Below are 11,693 nucleotides of genomic sequence, written 5' to 3'. Positions count from 1 at the left end.
TTTTTTATAAAATACAAAAGTTCAGGGTAATTTTTGAAATTGTTAAAAAAATTAATAGTGATATTTTGAGCCAAAAACAGATCTAGAGCTGGTTTTGGTATTTGGAAATTTTATTTTCAAAATTTGACAAAACATAGATAAAATCTATAAACAAACATGTTTTGCCAAATATTTTTTGAAAAAAACTTAGGCAAAATCTATGACCAAACGGGGCTAAGATATGGAACTAGTAATACTAAATCAGTTTTAACTTGAAACCCTATTAGCTCATTTAAAAGATAAGTTAATATAATTGGGGATATTCACAGCTAGGAAGCCATCTTGGAGTTGGAGTTGGAGTTGGATTTGGGTATAATTGGGTGTAATTACACAGTTTAACATGTTTGTCTGGCCAAATAATTACTTGGTGAGCATGAAATTAGATGTAATTAAGAGGTTGTAATTACACTCTTCAGTTCTCAAGGGGAAGTTGAGAATTGGTGGTAATTACACTCTGTAATTACAAGGTAATGTAACTTTTCTAATTTTTTTATTTTTCTTTTTTAAATATATTAAGTACTATTTTTATAATATTTTTTTTATTTCTCTTATTCTCATTTTTAACCTTGTAACATGTTGATTATGGTATGCTTCCATATAGTTTTACAACTTCTCATAATTTGCTTCTTTTTTATTATTCTTTTGTTTCTTTATTGTTAAACGCAATTTCTTATATTATTAGCTTTATTTTCTATTTATTATTATAGTATGATTATTAATCTGAAGTCATATTTTTCTTGTTATTATTTAAAAAATACAACAAATCATAAATTTTATATTTTACCATATGAGTTGGTAAAAATTTTAAATTCATAATTAAAACTTTTTTCAATTATTTTAAGTTAAGATATTATTTACTTGAAGATAGTCAAGATATACATAATTCTTTACGATATTATTTAATAATTTAATATTTTAATTTTAAAAAAAATACACTTTTAAATACCTGATTATAAATAATATCTAGCATTTCTTATATATACATGTATTTATCACACATTAATGAGGTAGTAAAAAATTAAATTTTGATTTTAATTTTGATTTATTAATTTAAGTAATAATGTTATTCATTTTAAAGATATTTACTACTTTTAAGATATTATTTATTAATTTATAATTATTTAATATATTTTGATAGATTAATCTGAAAAAAGTTTATTTAACTATGTAATTACACCTGTCCAACCAAACATGAAAGTGGAAATTATACTGTAATTATCTTCTGGCAAACAAACATGTCATTGTAATTACTATACTGTGTAATTACTAGGGTAGTAATTACACAACCAAGTAATTACACAACTAAGTAATTGTAGCACCCCGAAAAATTTTAAAATATTTAAGCGCTATTAAGAAAGTTGATGTGTGCTAATTACATTATTTTGTGTGCAGACGAGGACTATTAATATGATAAATATTAATTGGATATTATAATAAGTGTACGAGGTATATTTGAGGTAATATAGGGCATAAGGAGAGCCCCTCAGACAAATCAAGTTGGAAATTACATGATAGACTAAAGTTCCAAATGAGTACGCACAAGACCTAACTTTAGATGAGCATATATATATATATATATATAAAGTAGTTATGTGATGGACAACCTTTCAAATGAAAGATCATCGAGTCTAGTTTCTAACGCTTTAAACCGTTTGTCATTTGGACATTGCTACAAGAAGTTATGACCAAATTACCAAAGGCTGGCAGAGGAGTGAACTGGGGATGCGAAGCATCCGGGGCCGCGTCCGAAAGAAAAGCTGGTAGTGAAGTACTGCCATAGCATCCGGGTCCGCGTCCGCGTCCGTGTCCGAGCTTCGAAGAGGAGTGAACTTCGTCCGTCATCCGGGACCGCGTTCGAAACCCAGAAATCTCGGCCTATAAATACAAAATCAGGGGAAGAGAGTATTTTGTGTATTGGGGGTTAGGGTTCTTGAGGTGAAGAGACGATTTTGAGCTCAAATCAAGTCCAATCAACTAAGGTAAGTTGTTAATGATGTTTTGGGTTGATTATTACTCAATATACATGAGTTCTAACATCATTCTTATATCCAAACACTAGATTTCATCATCAAAGTTGTGATTTTTCAAGATTGATCTACTAGAGGTAATTCCAATGCTTCAAACTCGTTTATCATGAGTAATTAAAAGTATTTGAAGTATTTGTTACAGGTTTTAATGCTTAAAAGATTGGATTATAAAACTATAGTTCATGGAATGAATAATAGTTTTGAGAAAATAAGAGAGAAGATGAATGGTAATCTTGACGATGAAATTTATGAATACAATGAACTTATGAAATTATTTGTTAGCAAAAGATGGAAGTGATCAACCGTAACGACCTGACCGGTCATTTTGAGCATTTGTACTTCATTCGTTAGTTTAAGGACATGAGTAGCTATGTATGATATATTATGACTTGTGTGAATCGTCGGTTTGGTTTTCAGGTTATTCAAAATTGATTTGGAAGAACGATTCTCAACTAGGAAGCTTTAAGTTGGAAGAGTTGACCAAGTTTGACTTTTGTAAATTTGACCTCGGAACAGAGTTTTGATGATTCCAATAGCTCAGTATGATAATTTTGGACTTATATGCGTGTTCGAAAAATTATTTGAAAGTCCATAGTTAAATTAAGCTTGAAATAGCTAAAATAGAAATTTAAGTTTGGATGTTTGACCGTGGAGTTGACTTTTTGATATCGGCGTCGTTATCTAGTTTTGAAAATTTTCATAGGTCCGTTATGTCATTTATAACTTGTGTGAAAATTTTGAGGTCAATCGAACTTGATTTGATAGGTTTCGGCATCGAATGTAGAAGTTGGAATTTCTTAATTTCGTTGAACTTGAATTGGGGTATGATTCGTGGTTTTAGCGTTATTTGATGTGATTTGAGGTTTTGACTAAGTTCGTATTATATTTTAAGACTTGTTGGTATGATTGAATGGGGTCCCGAGGAGCTCGGGTGTGTTTTGGATCACTGGTTGAGAAACTAGTTAAATTAAGGATTTGGAGTTTGACCATGGTCAATATTGGGTCAAGATGACCTTTTTTCGGTGTTTTGAGTGCGCGATCAGGTTCGTAGCATATTTTATAATTGAAATACATATATGGTTTGTGTCTGGGAGGTTCCGAATGAGTTTTGGGGTGCTAAAACGAAAATTCTTTCGTTGCTGATTTTCTGGTATAAAATAATTACGAAAATGTCATTTTATTTATCCCTTAAATTTCCAGATTTCATTTAAATTTTTAAAACATCATATCTCCCTCATTTTAAGGCCAAATTGGGTGATTCAAAAGCCTAACTTGACTGAAATTTCATAAAGAATCTATTAGAGGTATCAAAAGAGAGTTTTGAGATTGTTTGATATATGAAATAAGGCAGAACAACTGAGCAAAAAATAATATTTAATATAGAGTGTTTGTTCATTTTCCATTTTTGACTAATTGGAGCTCGGGAAGAGGCGAATTTCAAGAGATTTTTAAGAAAAATAACGGGATAAGTATTCTTAACTCAATATTAGTCAAATTACCCGAATCCGTGGTTATTTTTAACATTTAATTGGTGAATTAAATAGGAAAATTTAGAAAACCCTCTTAGTTTAATTTGAGGATTTGAAGGTCGTGTTGATGTCGGCATTTGGTAAAATTGGTATGGTTGGACTCATGGTTGAATAGACATTCATATTTTATAAATTTTGTTGGGTTCCGAGATGTGGGCCCCACGAGCAATTGTTTTAGTGTAATTTTGGATTTTTTAAGGAAAAAAATAGTATTTTGATATGGAATTAATTCCTATAATTTGTGTTGACTGAATCGAATTAATTGTGGCTAGATTCAAGCCGTTCGGAAGTTGATACACGCAGAATAAAATTTCTGGAGCATTGTTTAGCTTGCTCGACATTGGATTCAGCTTGTTCGAGGTAAGTAACATCTCTAATCTTGGAGCTGAAGGTATGAACCCTGATTATACGTGTTATGTGAATTGTTTGGAGGTGACACACATGCTAGGTGACGGGCGTGTGGGCGTGTGGGCGTGCACCGTAGAAATTGAGACTCAGTTGATTCCGTAGAGTTGTTTAGCAAATTAACTTGTATTCTTCCATGTATTTTTACGTGTTAGAGAAACTGAGTTATGCCTCATGTTAGAAATCATGCTTAGGCAAATGTTAGTATTATTGGGACCCACTGATGTCATTTCTACTGTCGAATTATATGTTTAAACTGTAATTTCATACTCAGTCATATTCATTCATTGCATATCATATCTCAGTCTCTGCTGTTATTTATTAATACATTATATCATGATTTTGGGCTAGTTTCATGACGTTGTGAGCCCGAGAGACTGGAGAGATTGATGACTGAGTGAGGCCGAGGGCCTGATTGTGAGGATAATTATGGGATCGGGTTGCACGTCACAGCAGGTCAGATTGGCTTATTATAGCACGTGAGTTGTCCATGCAACACGTGAGTTCTCCCTGCGGATCCACATATTGATACTATAGCACGTGAGTTCTCCGTGCGGATCTAGATATTGATACTATAGCACGTGAGTTGTCTGTGTAGATTATAGCGCTTGTGCTGAAGGAGCCCCTCCGGAGTCTGTACGCACCCCTAGTGAGCGTAGGTACCTACTAAGTGCGAGTGCCGAGTGTCAAGCGATTGGGAGGATTGAGTGACTGTGAGGACTGAGTGAATGTAAGGACTGAGTGAATGTAAGGACTGAGTGAATTGATACTATGAGAGTATGCATATGGTTTTATTACTGAGTTGTATCGCATTGACATGCACACTTGACATACATGCAAAGAGATGCATTTTTCGTCATGCTGTATGATATTGCATCATTCATGACTTCACATACTCATTGACATGTAGACATAGAGATGTATTTTCCTCATGCCATTTGAAAATGAAACATCCTATCTGTTGTTGAAAAGCTTTTGGGAAAAATTACAGTTTTACAAAACGTTCTCATATTCTGGTTATTTCGGTAAAAGAATTCGGGTTTTCACTGAAATACTTGAAAAGCAAGCCTATTTTTCTGGAATTGTGAACGAGCTGGGCATTTTATCTCTGAGCTACTTCTTTTATTACTTCTATTATGTTGTTATGAATTGTTGTTGGCTATTGGTGTTGGACTCTGACCTTTGTTCTAGCTCGTCACTACTTTCAACATAAGGTTAGGTTTGTTACTTATTGAGTACATGGAGTCGGTTGTACTCATAATGCACTTCTGCACCTTGCGTGTAGATATTGGATGTTGATGTTGCTGTGATTGACGGGAGCTGAATTTGAAGATGTACCTGTGTTCCGGTCATAGTTGCCTCTTGTTCATGGTAGCCTTAGAATTATAAAAAAATATGTTTATGTATATTTCGAACAGATGATGTATTTATTTCATACCAGCTTGTAAATTCTAATCTTAGAAGCTCATGATTTGTACTACCAGTCCTTGGGGGGTGTATTAGAGTTAGTTAAATATTATTGGAATTGGATAGGTATTAGTTAGCTTACCTAGCGGGTTGGGTTAGGTCCCATCACGACTAGTTAGATTTTGGGTCGTGACAAGGTGATATCAGAGCTCTAGGTTCATATATTCTACAAGTCATGAGCAAGTGTCTTGTAGAGTCTTATGGATCGGTATGATGAAATCCATACTTATCTTCGAGAGGCTACATGGCATTTAGGATAATTTCTTATCTTTCTTTCCTTATCGTGCGGAATTGATTCAGCTTGAAACATAACTCTTTGAATTCCTTCCATCCATCTTGTGCGCATGTGAGCGCTTGGTATCAGTTGTGTATCGCCGACTTGTGATTCCATGAACGAGATTTGAAATGTGTATTATGTGTTTAGGTGATGGGCCAGTCTGGAGGACTTGAGGCCAGGTTTGGACCGTAGCTTAGGCTCGGTAGCTTCAGTTGTAACTTGTACATTTGGACTCATATGTCCGGTAGTGTCCCTATGAGTGGAGCTTGTGGCTCGATGAGCGATCGAATGGCTATACGATAAGTATGATGTGACTGCAGGATGTGTTAAGATGTTTTGAATGTGATGAGAGGTGTTTCCTTGGAATGTAAAGAGGACCATCAGGTGCTTGATTTTCGTTTGATGTGACGTACGGTCTCGAATTGTGAGTGTGTTGAAGGATCTATCATGCAGTTTAATTGTGGAACGAATTAGATTTTCATGTTGTGTTGATGAGTTCAAACTCAGAAAGATTAAGTTATTGCATAGTAATTGTGGCTGCGAAAGGGTATAACAAGGTGCCAATGCGAGGCTAAACAAGTGGGTTATCTCCTACGGAGTAATCTACGTAGGTGTGTTCCTTAGAATGTTGAGTGGAGAGTTTCTTTTTCTACCTGCGGGGTGTATGTGTTGAGATTTGAATTTGAATCTGATTGAGAAAGTTGACTTGACTGTCGCGAGAATGAAGGCGAGCTTAGCAGATAAATTAAGGTACTTTATAGTTTGTGTTACTTGAGCTTGTGAAGAATTTTCGTTGAATTGACTGCGGGATTATGACAATAGTAGGGTATGGGTATGGCGAGTTATCAGATGTTTGGTTATATGGCTTTGAGCCAAGTGGGGGAGCCTGCTATTGAAAATTCAATTTTATGGTTATATGTTAAATTTTAGTTTTGGTCTGAGGCATACTTGTGGATTTGTTATGACCTGCAGAGGTTGATATCGAGGATGACTCGAATGAGGAAATTCCTGGATACGGGTTATATTGCACTTTATGAGTATATGAAAATCATGAGATGAGTGAGTTATTATTTGTGAAAGATGTAGTGCGCACGAAGTATGAATTTGATTGGTGGTGTCAATGCAGGGTTACTTCTTTAGGTGTTGTTGTACTAAGGGGGCATGTGTCTTCCGGCCCATTTGGGCGGTGCAATTTGGATTTGAGCAAAGTGGGTGACTCTCGAGAAGGTTCTAATGGATTCAAAAATGTATAAGTGGCAATTGAAATTTTTTCAAATTCGTATATCGCTAGAATCAGTTATTTACATTGAATGGTGTCGGGACTTGCGGTAATTCTGTATGACTATGGATTCTACATTTCAGTATAAGAAAGGAAAAAGGAATAATTTTAAATTCACATAAGGTCTTCCGGAGTGGGTGTCTCAGTTGTGGTATTTAGGGGGTGCTTAAGAAGAATACAACGACTTATGGGCCTTAGGGCGGTGTGGTTTTATGTTAGGGTATCTTGTAGTGAGCTTTGGGTAAGGATCGTAGTGTTCTAACAAGCAGAAGTGTCAACTTGAGGGTAATTCAGAAGAAACTTGGAGGAAATAGGATAACCGGGTAGTAGGCTAGACCAGTATGGTAATGGTATGTTCGATTCTTTTGGGTGATTATGATGTGGTGAGGCTCTACAAATATTTTGGTGGCAATACTCTCGTATTTGGCAACCTGTATGGCTTGGTCGAGTTAGAGAAATTTAGTTTTGTTAGCTTGGTTATGTGCAAATGGGTTTCGAAGAGTTCTCGATGGTTTCTATCACGGTTTAAGATGGATATGTCCTACCAGTGTGAGAAATATGTTGTGTATTGTGATTTTCTCCTGTATGGGAGCAAATGGAAAGTTTCTAACTAATCGGGTATGTATTATTGCTTGTGACTCAGAGTGTTAATGAGGATCACGTTTTCTTGTAGGATGGTCTAACAGAGGCGGTGAGTGGAGTGAGATTGGGATTGCATGTACAAGTATACGATTCAGTTTCAAAAGGGAGATAATGAGTTTATGGAGAACAAACAATTTCTAATATGGGCACTTGTGGTATTACCCGAGCAGAGTGTATATTCAAAAAGAAAGGGGGGCACACTGTGTTTTGGACATACGGATGTTTCGTGGGTATTGCGGTATTCGCATGATTGATAGACTGTCGATATTCAAATTATTGCTATGTGGCACGGAAGAATTATGGAAGTATTCCTCGTGGGATGAATGTGTATGAGAGATGTGTTAGACATTCAGGCGGTGGAGTTGGGAGCAGATATAGTGTTTAGTGTGTCTTGGTCCTACTATGTGTGATGGGTTCATAGCATTGCGTTGTGGTGGTACTTGTTGAGCTTGCGGGAAAGTTCTCTCATTTGAGTCATTTTTCCCGATTGAGTACATTTGAATTATTTCTTGTTGGTGCACAGATTGCACGGTTGTGACTTTAGGTTGTATTGGTATGGCATGTCAATGGAATAGTTGTGTTTGATGAGATAAGGTCATTGGACCTAGAATGGATACTATCGGATTTGATTACAGTATGTTTGGAAGAATAACATCGGAAGTCGGCTTAGGACTTGGCTTTGGTTCCCGTCGGACGAGAGAGAGCTTCATGACTTGTTGATATGATGAGTGATTAAGAATTTCTACGTGTTTCTTTCATCATCGGCAGTGTACAAAGGTTCAGAACAAGATTTTAGTTGATATGAGGTTTGTTATCGATGTCGAGTTGGTTATCGAGCAGCTATTGCGGTCGAAAGTTATTGCTATGAGTATTTGAGTTATGTGGTATATCATGTTATTGTGTCTCGAGTTGTGGTTATGGCTTTGTGAAACTTGTTTAGACTAAGACAGTGTGTAGATGCGAGATTCAGGTCTTGTAGGAAATTTCGGATGTTGAAAATTGGATTCTGGAGTTTACGGGCTAAGGTTGAAGTAATGATCTTCAATATGTTGTGTTGTCGGGCCTATATGGAATAGGGTGACGTGGGATCACCCCCTGGTATGTGCATGGTAAGGTTACATGGGTGATCTGATGGCTTAAGAACAACTCTTGGCACGTTCGAGGACGAACGCATGTTTAACTGGGAAAGGATGTAATGACCCGACCGGTCATTTTGAGCATTTGCATTTTACTCGGTAGTTTGAGGGCATGAGTAGCTCCATATGATGTATTATGACTTGTGTGAATAGTCGATTTTGATTTTCAGGTTATTCGGAATTGATTTGGAAGAACAATTCTCAACTAGGAAGCTTTAAGTTGGAAGAGTTGACTAAGTTTGACTTTTGTAAATTTAACCTCGGAAAGGAGTTTTGATGATTCCAATAGCTCTGTATGGTGATTTTATACTTAGGAGCGTGTTCGAAAAATTATTTGGAAGTCCGTAGTTAAATTAGGCATGAAATGGCTAAAATCGAAATTTAAGTTTGGAAGTTTGATCGGGGAGTTGACTTTTTGATATCGGGGTCAGAATCCAGTTTTGAAAATTTTCATAGGTCCGTTATGTCATTTATGACTTTTGTGCAAAATTTGAGGTCAATCGGACTTGATTTCATAGGTTTCGGCATCGAATGTAGAAGTTGGAATTTCTATATTTCGTTAAGCTTGAATTGGAGTATGATTCGTGGTTTTAGCGTTGTTTGATGTGATTTGAGGTTTCGACTAAGTTCGTATCATTTTTAAGACTTTTTGGTGTGATTGAATGGGGTCCGGAGGGGCTCGGGTGTGTTTTGGATCACTAGTTGAGAAACTAGTTAAGTTAAGGATTTGGAGTTTGACCATGGTCAATATCGGGTCAAAATGACATCTTTTCGATATTTTGAGTGCGCGAGAAGGTTCGTAGCTGTCACGACCCAATTTTTCGTCCGTTGGGTATCGTGATGGCACCTAGTCTTAGGGACTAGGTAAGCCTATCAATAATTAAAATAACAACATTATTTAAATAGAATCTCTTAAAATTTCCAAAATCGATAGTACAAGTCATAAGCTCTACAGAGTGTTTGCTAGAAAATTTCTAAATACAACTGTCCAGAAATAAGAATAAACAGTGCAAAACAAAAACTGGAAGGTGACTCCGAATCCTGCGAACGCAGCAGCAGGTTTACCTTGAGTCTCTACCGCAACAGTCCACACAGCTAGCTAACGAACAAGTACCTGGATCTGCACAAAAATGTGCAGAAGAGTAGCATGGGCACACCACAGCGGTGCCCAGTAAGTATCAAGACTAACCTCAGTGGAGTAGTGACGAGGAACAGTCAAGACACCCATTGGTCTAATAAACTGAACATCTATAAGCACATGAATAACAGGAGTATGATGTCCACATAAAGACTATGCAATATGGCTCACAATACAGTAATGGCATTAAAGCAAGAAACAACAAGTATCGGCGGAATATCATGAAAATGATGCAGACAAAGTAAATGGAACACAACCTAAATCCGGAATCACGAATACAGCAAGGACAAGTAATAACTCAGTAATTACAACCGCTTTTACATCAGGTTTTAGTCAACAACTCTATGAAGTACCGAACCTCGGACAATTCACAACTCACGGGTCTCAATACCTGAACCCTAACACTTGGCATCCTATGCCATCATAACACCTCATAACCACACTGACGACTCACGTGCCAATAGAGCCATTCTCACATAGAAGACAAGTAAACAAGGGTGAGCATCTATGCTCAACGATATCAAGAACACCTCTTATCCAATAAGAGTGCTTAACTACGTGTATGCTTGTGCAAGTGTCCTAACATAATCCATACCAGCAAATAAGCATAAGGAAGAAGAAGAACGGACAACACGTAGAATATTTTCTCACAACTTTCACAAGATAAAGCTCACACAGGTACGTATACCACTACACAAATAGCAACAACAAGAATGTCCCCAGGCCATAAATCATCACAAATCAATCCCTGACACAGCCCACCTTGTCTCGCTACACGTGCATAATAATATCCTCACCTTGTCTCGCCACATGCGCAACCCCCTATATATATATATATATATATATATATATATATATATATATATATATATATATATATATATATATATACGTATATATCCCACCTTGTTACGCCGCATGTGCAAACATCAATAGTGACAATAGCACGGCAGAAACCTCGTGCAACCCCATAACACAACCGCACGGCAAATACCTCGTGCATCACAAATCACAATAATAACAACCGCACGGTAGAAACCTCGTGCATCACCACAACAAATACAACAACAACAATGGCAATAATACAAAGTACGACAAGTAAATCAACTCAAGAACTTTTAAATCACAGGAAAAATGTGGGACCAAATCACAAGGAATAACCACAGTAAAGAATGCTAGGCGTAAAGAGAACAACTCAACAAAGGAAAACTAATGTGTATCAACGATCCCACAATATACATTTCAACAACAGAAAAACTAACACGAGTCAAATAATTCCAAAAAAAACAAGTCGACTAATATATAGGATATCTAAAACTTCTTTTAAGGTTGAGAAATTACTAAGGATTTTTAATAATTTAATTAAGGATAAGCAGCGGAAAGATAATCATAACCTCAATTAAGACTGAACAATTTATAGAATGAAATAATATAAATTCCAAATAAAGATAAACCGTTATGAAAAGATAGCGTGGCTATAAAAGAGATAACAATTTCAATTAAGGCACATATGAATCAAGTAACGATAATAGTGGATCATGAAATAATTTATTCTAATTAAGCAGGTAGATGTGAATCTAGTAATTAAGATATATAATCATAACAAGAACAACTGCATACTCAATGAATACAATGACCTAAGAACCCTAAAAGGCCAACTTTCCACAAATAAGTCCGTGCACGCACTCGTCACCTCGTGCACACGGGCTACAATCAACATAGAAAACTCAAATCCTAAGGGGGAAATCCTCCAC

Source organism: Nicotiana tomentosiformis, chromosome 3 (assembly GCF_000390325.3).
Source record: "Nicotiana tomentosiformis chromosome 3, ASM39032v3, whole genome shotgun sequence".
Lineage (NCBI taxonomy): Eukaryota > Viridiplantae > Streptophyta > Magnoliopsida > Solanales > Solanaceae > Nicotiana > Nicotiana tomentosiformis.
Note: the sequence above shows the minus strand (reverse complement) of the source record.